Source organism: Brassica oleracea, chromosome C1, assembly GCF_000695525.1.
Source record: "Brassica oleracea var. oleracea cultivar TO1000 chromosome C1, BOL, whole genome shotgun sequence".
Classification (NCBI taxonomy): Eukaryota; Viridiplantae; Streptophyta; class Magnoliopsida; order Brassicales; family Brassicaceae; genus Brassica; species Brassica oleracea.
Window position 1 is genome coordinate 22,071,674 of NC_027748.1, and position 14,033 is coordinate 22,085,706.

At 34.0% G+C, this 14,033-nt stretch overlaps 1 protein-coding gene across 4 annotated transcripts in view; it reads right to left on the reverse strand.

Annotated features, from left to right (window-relative positions):
- LOC106310781 (protein NRT1/ PTR FAMILY 2.10-like) overlaps nucleotides 1-14,033 on the reverse strand; it is a 29,601-nt gene that overhangs the window by 5,651 nt on the left and 9,917 nt on the right. For 2 of the 4 annotated variants that reach the window (XM_013748003.1, XM_013748018.1), the window contains exon 4: nucleotides 2,777-2,951. The exons of the other annotated variants lie outside the window; for them this stretch is intronic. The gene's annotated coding sequence lies outside the window, so the exon portion shown is untranslated. The remainder of the gene's footprint in view (nucleotides 1-2,776; nucleotides 2,952-14,033) is intronic. 4 annotated transcript variants of the gene reach the window in all.

A 14,033-nucleotide genomic window follows, 5' to 3' on the forward strand; every position in this document is an offset into this window, starting at 1 on the left:
ATCTTCCACTCATTTAAAGGTAGATCTATCAATTTTAGATATGTATTTTTGTGTGTTCTATAATGGTAGATTTATCTAATCTTCCACTAACTTTCTCTGTTTTAAGCCATTTGAACGTTTTTGGATATGTAGGTTTTTCAGATCTGGATTTGGATATGCAGGTTTTTTTGATCTGGAAGACGTCTGGGACGACTTACCTGTTAGTCGTCTAAAATATAATGTGCTAGACGACTTTCAGTCGTCTGGACTTCCTGGAAGTCGTCTGATGGAGTCTTCTCCCTTGTCCCTCCCTTTCATAACAGATCTGAGCGTTTTGGTAAGTTTTTATGTCTGATTTTTCTTCATTTGGTAACTTTCTGTTGTATAAAGTTCTTACTTTTTTTTCTCAAACTAAAACTCTTCAAACTCACTCTAATCTCTTTGACTTGAAAACACCAAACTTTATATGAATTTTTCAGTTTTGTATCATGTCTTTCTCAATGATCTATCTTTTTTTGCAGGTTTTTAATCAGATGGTTCTTATCTTCCACTCATTTAAAGGTAGATCTATTAATTTTAGATATGTATTTTTGTGTGTTCTATAAAGGTAGATTTATCTAATCTTCCACTCATTTTCTCTGTTTTTAAGCCATTTGAACCTTTTTTGATATGCAGGTTTTTAAGATCTGGATTTGATATGCAGGTTTTTCAGATCTGAAAGACTTCTGGGACAACTTACATGTTAGTCGTCTAAAATACAATGCAATAGGTTTTAAGCAGTAAATGAAATGGTGAGCAATGCAGTTGCTCGATTGGTTTGATTTGAGGTTGTTAGCTAGATTTATGTACATTCTCAGGTATGATAAATAAATAACTTAATTTGGGCTTTTGGGGGTTTATTAATATTAATTATTCTCGAACTAAAAATTAGTTATAATCAATTAGATTATCTAATATGGATCTCGGATTTCAACTTTCGTATGTTGCATTCTAAAACGAAGCTGCCAGGATCATGTCTCTTGATCGGGGTTTCGCCTTGGATTATAACACTTACTTCCTCTGAAACCATCATGACGCTGTGTTCAGCAGCTGGGAAGCTGTTGGATACCATGTACTTTACATATTTCTTTATCGAGAGTGATACTTTTATGGCTTCACTTAGTGGCATTTCTAGCGTGATTTTATCGAATGCTTTCTTGTAGATCGCTTTATCCAATTCTCGCTTAGTTTGCGACTTGCTGGGAGGAAAGAGCGTTAAAGTCCTATACACTCTCTCTACTGCCGGTTTGGCAGGAGTCGAGTGTCGATCGATATTTTTTCCAGTTAGTCGATCGATATTTACCGTAGTTAGTCGATCTACGTTGTTCCCTTCTTGTCGATCGATTTCCACATCTTCTCCCGACTCCTCCTCTTCTTGATCGAGGTTGATCGTCGCTTTCTCAGCTTCTCCAGTGTTGGACCGTTCCTTTTCTCGAGAAGGTTCTGATCCTGGATCAGGATTATCGAGAAGTATTGATCGTCATCTACTTTCGCCGGTTTTCTCAACTTCACCGGGTTTTTCCGCATAGTTAATTTCTATGGTGCTTGGGGTGAGGCGTTTTCTGCTTCTTAGTAACACAACATTAACTTGACATTTCGGATTTGCGTCAGTTCTCCCAGGGAGACGTCTTGTTTCTCTTTTGATGGCAGTCGCGTTTTCCGCTACTTGACTGTCCAGTCTCTTAATATGTTCACTTAGAGCGTCGAACTTTCTCATTAGCTCACTGTAGATTATATTTATCTTTCCGTTCAGGCCAGTGGCCATTTTGCAATTTCCTGTGAAAGCTTGGTTTAACCTAAATTTCGCTCTGCCTCGGCGTGATCCAACAGTAGCATCATAATTTCGGGTGAAGCTGTTAGTGTTAGGATTGGGATGCCGATCTTTCAAGGTAGGAATATCCACGAAATCTACCTGTTGTTCTAGTTCAGAAAGGGTATCATCATCAATTTGGTAAATCCCAAATTGATTTTGCTCATCTAGAACAGAATGAAGTGAGTCAAGAGATTTTTTAATTTCAGCGTAATGTGGCCCATCTATGGAATCATCTCTTCTTCCTCGTTCTACGTCCATCATCTCGTAGGATCTACCCGTTGCTACATTCTTGATCAAACGCGTTGCTTCTTCAGGGCTCCTGGTACAAAAGCTCCCTTAACTGGTTGTGTCAAGCGTGATTTGATAATGAAGATTAACACCCCCGTAAAAGGTGTTACTAAGTTGTGGTTCTGAATAACCTTGGTGGGGACATTCAAGTTGGTAACTCTTGAATCTTTCCTAAACGTTTCTGAATGATTCCCGTGGATCTTGGCGGAATGTGGAGATTTTCTTCCTTACATCCCAGTAACGCGTCTCATCCAAGAAGAGATTGATGAAAGCACTCCTAATTTCCTACCAGCAGGTCTGAGATCCTGCTGGTAGTTGGTCTAGCCATTTTCTGGCTTCGCCCTCTCAGGAAAATGAGAAGAGTTTACAGCGATTGCGTCATTCATCATGTCTTCTAGGTATTCAATGTGATCGTGTGGGTGCTCTGAGACAGTTCCACGGAAAGAGTTCTGACGTACCAAGATTAGGTATTCGAGGCTGAGCCCAGATTTCTTGGTATCGTCCTTTGGTAGTTTAATGGCTGGCCTATTGGAATTGGTCCTGCCAGGATTGCAGTCCCATGTGCATTTATGATTTTGTTAATTGTGTTGCTTAGTTGACCTTTAGGTTCACCTAGGACTACTTCCTCATTAGCATGATTGGTAAGAGAAAACTTACCTGCTTCTGGCGGGGTATCGTCGATCGATGTTTCTGTTGACTCATCGATCGATGTCTGTAGTGCAGGGTCGACCGATGTCTGTAGTGCAGCGTCGATCAATGTTTCCGTCGACATGTCGCTCGAGGTTGTTGTTATTCTGTCGATTGATGTTCGGCTGAAATCCATGTCCTCCATCTTAAGTACATGTGTCAGCATGAGAAAAAGAAGTAAAACTTTAGCAAATTCAATAACAAAATCTAGACTAAATTCTAAACTTAGTCTAATGGTAATAAGAAAGAGTTTCCGGCAACGGCGCCAAATTTGATATCACTCAAAATACCCTAAGGAGTGAATTTCTCTCTCAAATAAGAGGTTCAGATGTAGTACTTAGGGATCGAATCCACAAAGACTGTAGGATTACAAAATAGATTTTTAGTCTTTGAAATAAAGCTACATTTATAGGTTTTAAGCAATAATTAAATGGTAAGCAATGCAGTTGCTCTATTGGTTTGATTTGAGGTTGTTAACAGTTGGAAAAATAGCTAGATTCATGTATATTCTCAGGTATGATAAATAAATAACTTAATTTGGGGTTTTAGGGGTTTAAGCATATTAATTATTCTCGAACTCAAAATTAGTTATAATCAATTGGATTATCTAATCTGGATCTCGGATTTCAACTTTTGTATGTTAATCACGAGAAAGTGTTGATCGATGATTCGTAAAGAATATCGATCAATACACCTCTCAAAATATCGATCGACAGAACTATCGTTGCGTCGATCGATGCTTCTTCCAGAAAGCTTTACGAGCGGATTTGATGGTGTTCTCTAATTTACTAGACCAACTTTCGTGTGTATCTAGTCAGTTAGATCATACTTGCTTATTTTCAGGTATTGAGTCAAGCAATGGCTTGTTCTCAATTAATCCTAAGATCTAAGTTTAAAGGGTGATCAATCCTAAACTTAGCTTAAGAACAACTAGATAAAGAACTATATTTTAAACACCCTAGCAATAGTTTAAGTTAGCAGAACATATATCATCCTATTTAGAAACCTAAATCTAACAGTATGACTACTCAGACGTATTCATAAAGTACATGGTTATGATGGTCTGAATAATAAATAAAATAGAAAGAGTAAACAATAGAATAAGTGAAAGCAAGGGAGTTCAAGATCTTCTCTGTTTTGTAGTTCAGATCTATCTCTCCAATCCTTAGCTCTCTCTTCCTCCAATGGTGGTGCTTTGCTTCTCTCCAAACTAGGTCTAAAGGGTCTCTAGGCATGTCTGCCTCCAAAATAATACAAAACCCTAATAATATAGTATAACAGGCGGCCAGGGACTTAACATGTCATTATTGGAACTTTTGTGAAACTTGCAATCATCTAATTTTGTCATTAACTCGTGGGTGGCTTCACCGTCGATCGATGCTACGAGCTTTCCATCGATCGATTATGCTTGGTAATCGTCGGACGATGTTCTGATAAAAAAATCGACACTTCCTCTGTTTCCAGCAAAGTTCTCAAATAGTCTCCAAATTGCTCCAAATACCTTATTTTCTTCTAGTTAGTACATGAACATGTAATTACTCTAAAAAGGGTCCAAATGCATATAAAAGACTCTAAAAACGTATATTAACCATGGCTAAAAGTGTGTAAAATCTATGGCCTATCATTCGCTTTCCAAGCTTTCATGTACGTGCATGTATAGTTTAACTCCGTACGCAGTACTTCCGACAGTTCACAAGCACGAGGCCCACAGTGGAGTCTTTCGTATTTTGAGCGCAAAAGAGCTGCAAGCACTTTGGATGTTCCATGTTTTCAGTACTGCCCTCGAACATCAGAAGGGCATGTATGGTCCAAAATTTCCTTCTTGACTAGATACGTTGGAGAATCACCAAGTTGCTTAGCCATTACCTTCCAAGCACACTCTTTATCAAGGCGTTTCGCCGTAATGAACCGTTTTGCATACTTGAATTTGAACCTGCACACCTTGGTTATTGCATAGATTGCCATTGTTAACTTGAATTGCGCTTTGTCCTTAAACATCCTTCTAACGTATCTATCCGAGTCCTCCTTACTGTAGCCGATGTCATGCGGGTTGAAACCGCTTGCTCCCATATCATTAAACGCATGGACTACATCATTATATTCATACATTTCTGAAACTTGTATCCCTTTCATGAATTCTTCTCCACCCTGGAATTAGATAGCTTGGGTGACCGGAGGATCAACAAAATCATCTTTATCTTCGATCACACGGTTGTGTTTGGGTGGTGTTACAAAAACATCATCAACACTTTCGCCGTTATCTGTTTCTTTATTATACCCACAGCTAACTGTGCGCGGCGTCGATATAAATTCACTTCCTTTCAACGATGTATCTCCACTCTGAACTTCGGTAACATCGGTGACAGGAGGATGAACACAACCATCATCATCTTCCATCACACGATTGTATTTGCTGTAAAGTTTTGGTGGAGTTACAAGAACAACATCAACACTTTCACATGTTTCTGTTTCTTCAGTATGCGCCAAGCCAACCCTAACTTGGGTGAACGTTTCTACATCCTGACTTTCGGTTACTCGGGTGACATGAGGATGAAGAAAATCATCATCTTCATCATCTTTCATCGCACAGTTGTGTTTGTTGTTATGTTTTGGTGAAGCAACAAGAACTACACAGACACTTTAACATGTATCGTGAATCAATCGACTGTTCTACCCATTCTATCATTATATATCTTGAAATCCCAAGCACCAGTATCATACATTATCCACCGACCAACCATTATGACAATGTATGAATTAGAGAGACCTACACTCGAAGAACAAGTAAACATTAACTTTGTGCTAAAAATAACGCACACAATCATATTCGACGCCGTACCTTCGATGTTGTTGTTGCCTATTTCCTTCCCATTAGCAACAGAACATGCGCCGCAGCTCGGGCTTCCCTTATTAGTTTCCACCAATTTTAGATATGGTGGATGCATTTCAACGAATTCATACCCACAACACCTCTTCTTCGACTAGGGTTCCGTTTATATTATCCAGCATACTTATATTATGTCTCACCATTACCCGTTAATCAGACCCAAATCTTATTATATTCATTTAATAAAAAAAATGAGGTTAAACGTTTTGGCGGAAAGAAAGGTTATCATTTTGCTTTTTACCTTTTCATTCTTTTTACCAAGATCGGAATGTAATTCCGACAACTCATAGGGTCACACTCGCACGTGTGGGAAGAAGAAAAATCTGGGTCATGAAATTTGTGGGTCGCTTTTTAAGGGTCAAAATCATAAGTTATTTGGATTAAAAGCACAAACTTTATGAGTTAAGGCCCGACTGGTTCAAACGCAACGGTTACGGAAGTTTGCGGATGCGGGTGGTTGCAGTTTATAGCGGTTTTAAGAGATTTATACGACTGGCTCTACGGTTAGAAATTGTTGCGTTTGCGGGATACTTATGACTGGTTAACTACCAAATGCAGCATCGGTTAAATAATAAATTAACAATATTTACGTTTTATATAATTATAAAAATATTAAAAATCATAGTATTATAATAAATATAAAAATTATATTTAGAAAGTTATAGTTTTAAATTTTTAAAAATTATAGAAAATATTTTTATTTTAAAATTTTATAATATTAATTAAAATATAATAGATATATTTTAGTATTTTTATGATTCCAATTAAAATTTTTTATTGAATATTTTTATTTTTGTATTTATATTGTTTAAAAAAAAAAGAAAACAAAATTATCCTCCCGCAACTGCAAACGCTAGCTGGAACCATCTTTTGAATTTATGAGGTTTAGAGCAGTTTGAAACGGTTTGGAACGGTTTGAACGATTGTTGCAAAACGCCAACAACCGCTACCAACCGCAAAAACTGCGTTTGCAGGTGGTAGCAGGGAAACCAGTTATACGTAAGGCCAAAAATGTCACCAAATGTTTCTCTCTCCCATAAGTATGTAAATAACTTGGGCTGATCCACTTTCACGTTAAAAAACTTCTTGCGACCCAAGCAAAAAAAGGGACTCCACTTTATTTACTACTTCACATATATGTTGGATTACAGATGTGATTGCAAAGTTTGGCATACGTGAGTGTTTGTCCAAAACAATCGTTAGATTTAGTGAAAACCCTAATTTACAGAGAAAAACGCACATATAAATCTGTACTATTAAAATAAAAGTTATTATTCTTTACATGTGTGATATTTAAAAATGGACTTTTTTTAGAAAGTCATATATCAGTTAATTCTTAGTAACATTTTGCAATCATTACGGGGGTGATTGGTAATGACTATAAAAGATGTACACAACTTTTTTAATTTCTAGAGCCAATTTTTAAAGTAATTATGTTTTTATTTCAGAAGTTGTAGACAAACTTTTAATTTCTACAGCCATTTTTAAAAGTAATTATGATTTTATTTTTAAAATTGAATCCAAAACCAAAACATTAAAATAGAAAAATGTTTTTTTTTTTGAAAAAATTAAAATAGAAAAATGTTAGCTTTATTTTCATTTTCCTAACTCAAACTCTTCTTTCAGGAGTCCATATTTAGTTGGTTAAAGATATTATTCCAGTGAATCATTTCTTCTGTTTATTAAAATAGAAAAATGTTAGTTTTATAAAGCACTTTCTCTAAAGTTTTTATTTAGTGCTCTGAAAATTTTCTACGTCAAAATAAATGAAAACCAATACTAAAAATATAAAACCTAAATCTTAGAACAAAAAATAGAAAGTAGAGCTTCAACCAATCAAACTCTATATATTAATCGAACATAATGACAACATTCTCCTGTGAAACCAGTTCGGTTTATGAAAACATTTTATAATTAATCACCTAATATATACTTACGAAACCATAATCTATACTATTAAAAGGGAATCATTATGAAAAAATCTATTTTAAAAAGGTTGTTGGACCCTCTCCTTAGACTTAGATATTTTTTTGGTCTTACCTTATATATTTCTAGCAATAAGTTAGTCAATAACATTATACCATAGATTTGCCGATTTTTACTCCTTCCCTTTTTTGAGTTATCATATAATTGACCAAATATTTATCTAAGATTACTTTAGTAAATTTGCTAACGTATTATACAAAATGGTTTGGTCGACTAAAACACGAACCAAAACAATAATTGTATCAGCTCTCCAATAAAAGATGTTAGCTTTCGGTTATATAAGTAGATTTCTATTTCCATATTTTTAAGTAGATTTCTATTTCCACTTCATGCAGAAATGGAAGCTAACATCCGGGCGTCCCTTTCTCCACTTCATGCAGAAATGGAAAAAATTTACATTCTGGATATCTTAGAATACTCATTCGGATGGGTCATGGATCAATCCAACCCAACCCATTTTATAAATTAAATGGGTTAGATGGGTTAATGGTTGACCCATCAACCCAATATCTTTATAATGAACCATTTTTAAGTTAGGACCAAGTTGATCGAATTGAGAAACCCATTTGTGGTTTTGGCGGGAAAACGCGTTTTACGGTTTTGGCGGGAAAACGAGTTTTACGGTTTTGGCGGGAAAACGAGTTTTGCGGTTTTGGCAGGAAAACGCGTTTTGCGGTTTTGGCGGGAAAACGCATTTTTTGCGTTTTTGGAGGAAAATACATTTTTACGATTTTGGCGGGAAAACATGCTTTTGCGGTTTTGGCGAGAAAACGAGTTTTTGCGGTTTTGGCAGGAAAACGCGTTTTGCGGTTTTGGCGGGAAAACGCGTTTTTTCGGTTTTGGCGGGAAAATGCGTTTTTGCGGAAAAATGTGTTTTGCAGTTTTGGCGGGAAAAGGCGTTATGCGGTTTTGGCGGAAAAACGCGTTTTTGCGGTTTTGGCGGGAAAGCGCGTTTTTCGGTTTTGGCGGGAAAGTGCGTTTTTCGGTTTTGGCGGATAAATGCGTTTTTGGCCGAAAAATGTGTTTTGCGGTTTTGGGTGGAAAACGCATTTTTTGGTTTTGGCGGGAAAATACATTTTTGTGGTTTTAGCGGGAAAACACGTTTTTCCCTAATCACCGAACAAAAGATTAAACTTTAGAGAAACCCACGATTCCCCAATTCTATCAAACCCTAGAAAGCTAATGATCGAACGAAATCAGATCAATGCAGCGATAGAGAAAGTGAAATTGAATCGTTGGTTTGGAAGAGAATTGGGTTTACTGATGGTTTTTTTAATTGAAAACTAAATGGGTCAGAGTTGACTCAACCCAATAGACATATTTAACCTGTTAACTCATTAACAGGTTAACCTGTTAACCCATTAACCTGTTAACCCATTAACCTATTGAATCAAAATTAAACGGTTCATTTGGGTTAATGGGTCAACTTGGGTTGGGTCAACCCATGGATCATGACCCATTTTGACACTCCTAACCACAAGCACCACTGGGATTTCGTCGGTATTTTGTCGGTATTTTGTAAATCGGATTTAGATAACTCTGATGAGAATCAACCGACTGAAACCCACTTGATTGCTCTCTCCTCTACATCCGCCGTCGATGAGTCTTTGAACTTCTCACCGGAATTGAAAACTAGCGATAAAGCTGGATCAAATTCCCAAATGGACCACGAGGGGTCAAAAAATATCTAGAATGACCCACCCATAATTTTTATTTATTTTACACTAAAATTTAAATATAAACAAAAGTAAATAACTAAAAAACTAGAAGATATTAACTTATTTACAACATGTGCCATTATTATCCTACTCAAATCCGACCCCTTTTTTGACCCAAAACCCGACCCATTTGTAACTCTTCATCCCCAAACCAAAACACAATCTCTTTCACCTCCCACAAACCAGTTTTGTTTTTCTTGTTCTTAGTCCAGATTTATATTCTTGTTTTTATCCCAAATCGATTTTCGTCTTCATGATGAAAAATTCGCGTCAAAGAAGAACACATAATATTATTAGTACAACTCAAACCAGTACAACTAGGTTGAATATAACCAGTATCACAAGTGCAACTAGAACGCGTAGAGTATAATTTTGCAATTAATATGGTGATATTTGGTGTTTGTTTTCAATGTATTAATGATGCCATAGAAGATGATGATGCAGAACCAATGAAAATGTTGGTCGAATCCTCCCGCCTAAATGTGTCAAAATATGTTAATAATTTGTTTTCTATAATATTTAATTTGGATAATGATTTTGTTTTACTAGTTGTACTAGTTGTATTATTTAGGAAAAAAATTCATCTTCATTTTTTTGTTCTCGAAGCCAAAGAAGACAGTTGCAAAGCCAGAAAAAGTTTTAATTGGTTCAAATATGTTTTGTAATACCCTATAATACAAATAGAATGAATATAATCTGTATAATTAGTAAAACTGAAACGTGTTTAACTAGTACAACTCTGCAACTAATATGGTTATATTGTTTTCAGCGTATGAATGATGCGAGAAAAAAGAATTATGTATAACAAATGGACATGTTATTCTAATCTTTCCTCGCGTGCATGAGTCAAAATACGTGAATATTTTCTTTTATATAATATTTATTTGGATAATGATTTGTTTAATTGGTTGTACTAGTTGTGGGCCTCAAAAGTTGCAATATAAGAAGATTTAAAAGATGATACTGCAAATAGGCATGGGCGTTCGGTGGTCCGTTCGGTTTCGGTCCGGGTGATTCAGATTTTCGGATTTTCAGTGTTATGCTCATAAGTACCATTCGGTTTTGACTAATTATCGGATCGGGTTCGGTTCAGTTTCTTCCGGGTTCGGTTCGGATCGGATTTAACCAATGTTTAAAATCGTACAAAAATATATTTTTAAAAACCTCGAAAATTGACCAAATTTTTTTCAAAATATATAAATTATTTACAAATCTAATTAAAAGTTAGTTAAACTATCTAAATTAACTAAAAAGTATTCAAAATAACAAATAAAACAAACTACAAAAATATTTTGAATACTCTAAAATATCTAAATCACCTTAATATATATAAAAACATTAACATATTTAACTAATTTCGGATATCTTCGGATCCTAATTCGGATTTTGGTTCGGTTCGGGTTATAACCAAAGTCCAAAGTAGTAAGCTCATAAGTCCCATTCAGATATTTTTGTAAAACAGTTCGGATTCGGTTTTTCCGGTTCGGGTTAAGGTCGGTACTTCGGGTTGAGTTAAAAACGTCCAGGCCTATTGCAAAGATGATGTAGAAGCCCCCACGGGTTTGAAAGTATTGTATAGGCTTCATGTCTGGTGTTTGTACTATGAAAATAATAGTCCAACTTGTGCACCTGGTTCAACTGGTGCACCTGGTTCAAATATGGCAGTAGTACCAATGTTTCGATATTAAAAATGAGATAACAATGTTAGTTGTATTTTCGTATTTGATTTCAAATCACTTTTTCTTCTTATGTTTTCCAAATTATATGATAATATGAAGTTGTACAAGTTAAACCAGTATTACAAATCTAGTATATGAGTTATATGCTTAGTTTATGAGTTGTACCGGTTGTACCATCTTCTATAAACCCACTCCTTTAGCAGTTTCATGATTTAACTTATATTAGCATCATATTAAAATTTTAAAAACATTCATTACACTAACATTAATTTAAAATGTGATGCACATTTAAAAAAATACTAAATAAAACAACAACATAGTTGTACTAGTTTTTGAGTTGTACTTTGATAGTGAAATCGAAAAGTATTAGTTGTATCACATAATAAATACACTTACATCAGTAGTACCACTTATTTATATGTTTACATGCATGTGTCTGGTTACAACGAAATCATCAATTTCGTAAAAACATATTTCATGTATGTTTTCCAAAAATTATGTGGACAAACAAGTTAACAAGTCTTAAAAGTATACGGTAAATGATGCAAACTTATATGATGGTGTAAGAATTGCAAATTAAAAAAGCTAAAAGTGAAGGAAAAAATAAGAAACATATCTTAACAATTACCAATTTATCCATTTGATTGTTTTTTCATATGGAATACCTAATGGAATATATAAATTTTAGAAACTGAATAATTATACCAGTTATACCAGTCTGGTAAATAAAAACATAGTTGTACCAGTTATACAAGTATAACATGTATGGTTTGATATATAGTTTGACAAGTTAGACCAGTTTTTTATATTTTATTTAAGTCATTTTAGAATGAATTTAGATGCTCATATTGCATACTTATATACATTTACATACTATTGGGGTTGGATTGCACATTTAAAAATTTGGGGTTAATACAAGAGGATTTATCTGCACATTCAAAAGTTTAGGGGCCAAATTGAGAACAACCTAAAGTTAAATGGGCAAAGGCGCAAAAGTTGAGGGACCATTTGCGAAATATTGAGAAATTTGGGTCGAAGAGGATGGGTCGCGGATCAATCTCTGGATTGAGTCAATCGGGAGCAGGAAGCCACTGGATTGGAGGCTGCGACGGAAGGAGCTAAGAACGGCACCGGATTACTAGCTCGGAGGCGCTGCCGTAGGTTGGAGAAACTTTGCTTTAATTTGTTTAAAAAGAAAAGATGGTCTCAACAAGATAAGACTTTGAGCATGACCAGTAAAAAGACAATAGAACTAGCAACATCAAACGGGATTTAACTTTCAAAGAGGAAAGGAGATTAAAACAAAAGGATCCGATCATGTCGGCAATTATTGTCTACAACTAGAAGAGTGCAATATGTTTATCATTTACTCTACGACTAAATCTTGATCCGCGTAACCAAACGAATTTTTGTTTTCATTTTTTATTGTATAAAATTTTTATTATCAATTCTAAATTGGTATATATTATAATATATATGTGTCTATCAATTTTTAAAACATAATAAGTGTACTCTATATTTTTTTCATTAAATAGATTGTTTCAAACTTTCACATGTATTTGTATCTTCTTCTATATATATATTTTCAGATTATTATTTCATTATTAAAATCGTAACTATATATATAAGCATTAGTAAAATATTGTTTTATTGTCATATTCAAAGATATCGTAACATTTCACAAATTTATAAAGTTCTTAAGATTTTAAACTTTTCGCTTCATAGATTTATATTATCGAGTAAATAATTAAGCATTTAGGTTTTGTTTAATTTTTAAAATAAACTATATAATTTAAAATTTGTTTTCATTGGTTTAAGGTACTAAAGTTTAATCATTGTTAGATAATATGATTTTTGTTATTTAAAAAAAACTTTATAATTTTAAAAGTTAACATCAACAAATATTTAAATATTTAGCATATAGAGGTATAATATTACAACATTAAATTATATCTATTTAATTTATACTATCTATAAATCCAATGAATCATCTATTGTTTAAATTCAATTATTGATAACCCAATAAAATTTTTTGGTAGGTTCAAAATTTAAATAATAAAATTAGATATTAAATGTAACATGACTTTTTAGGAATAGGTTTATTAGGTTCATTTAAAAAAAAAAAATCACACATGAATCAAAGTTGTTATTTCTGTTTTAATATATAAGATTATATATTTTATCCTTATTGCTTCTGTTTCATGTATATATTATTTATAATCTTCTCTATAGTATTTTTTAAAAATAAAAAAGAAGATTCTAAAAATTTAACTTATATTCAGTAGTGTAGATCAAATCTAAACTATTAAGGCAGAAGTACAAATAGTAATTAGTCCTTATAGTTGCACAAAAATTGCATCCCTATGCCACTACCATTAAACTCTGTAGTTTGACTTTTTTTTTAATTCCTGAAACATTTTTGCCTTTTCGTATTTCTTACCCACCCATGATATTCTCGGTTTTAAAAAAAGAAAATCAAATCTTCCATGCGTATATGAATAATAATTTTTAACTTCCTAAAGTGAAGATAACAACTAACTGAAAAGGATATTCTACTGCGTGATACCCAATCTTTTTTTCCAAGCCAAAAAGCGTGTTACGAAAGCTACACCAACTAAACAGATATTCACATATGTTGTTAAAGGAAAATTCTAATTTATAGCGCCTATAATCTCGCCTAAATCTACATAATTAATTAAGATATTAATGTAATCCCTATTTAATATCGGCCGCTACTAGCATATATAATTATCTTTCAAACAACTTGCTAACCAAGTAATGCATATCTCTAAAGATCTAATATTCTCTTTTCCCTCTTAGATAAAAAATATTGAATGTACATTAAATAATTTTGCAAAGATTTTGCCATTGATTCTGCGTTTAAATTATAACTACCAAAATTTACCATATAATTATTACGAATTAACCTAACGGGATCCCATTTGCTATCACAACTA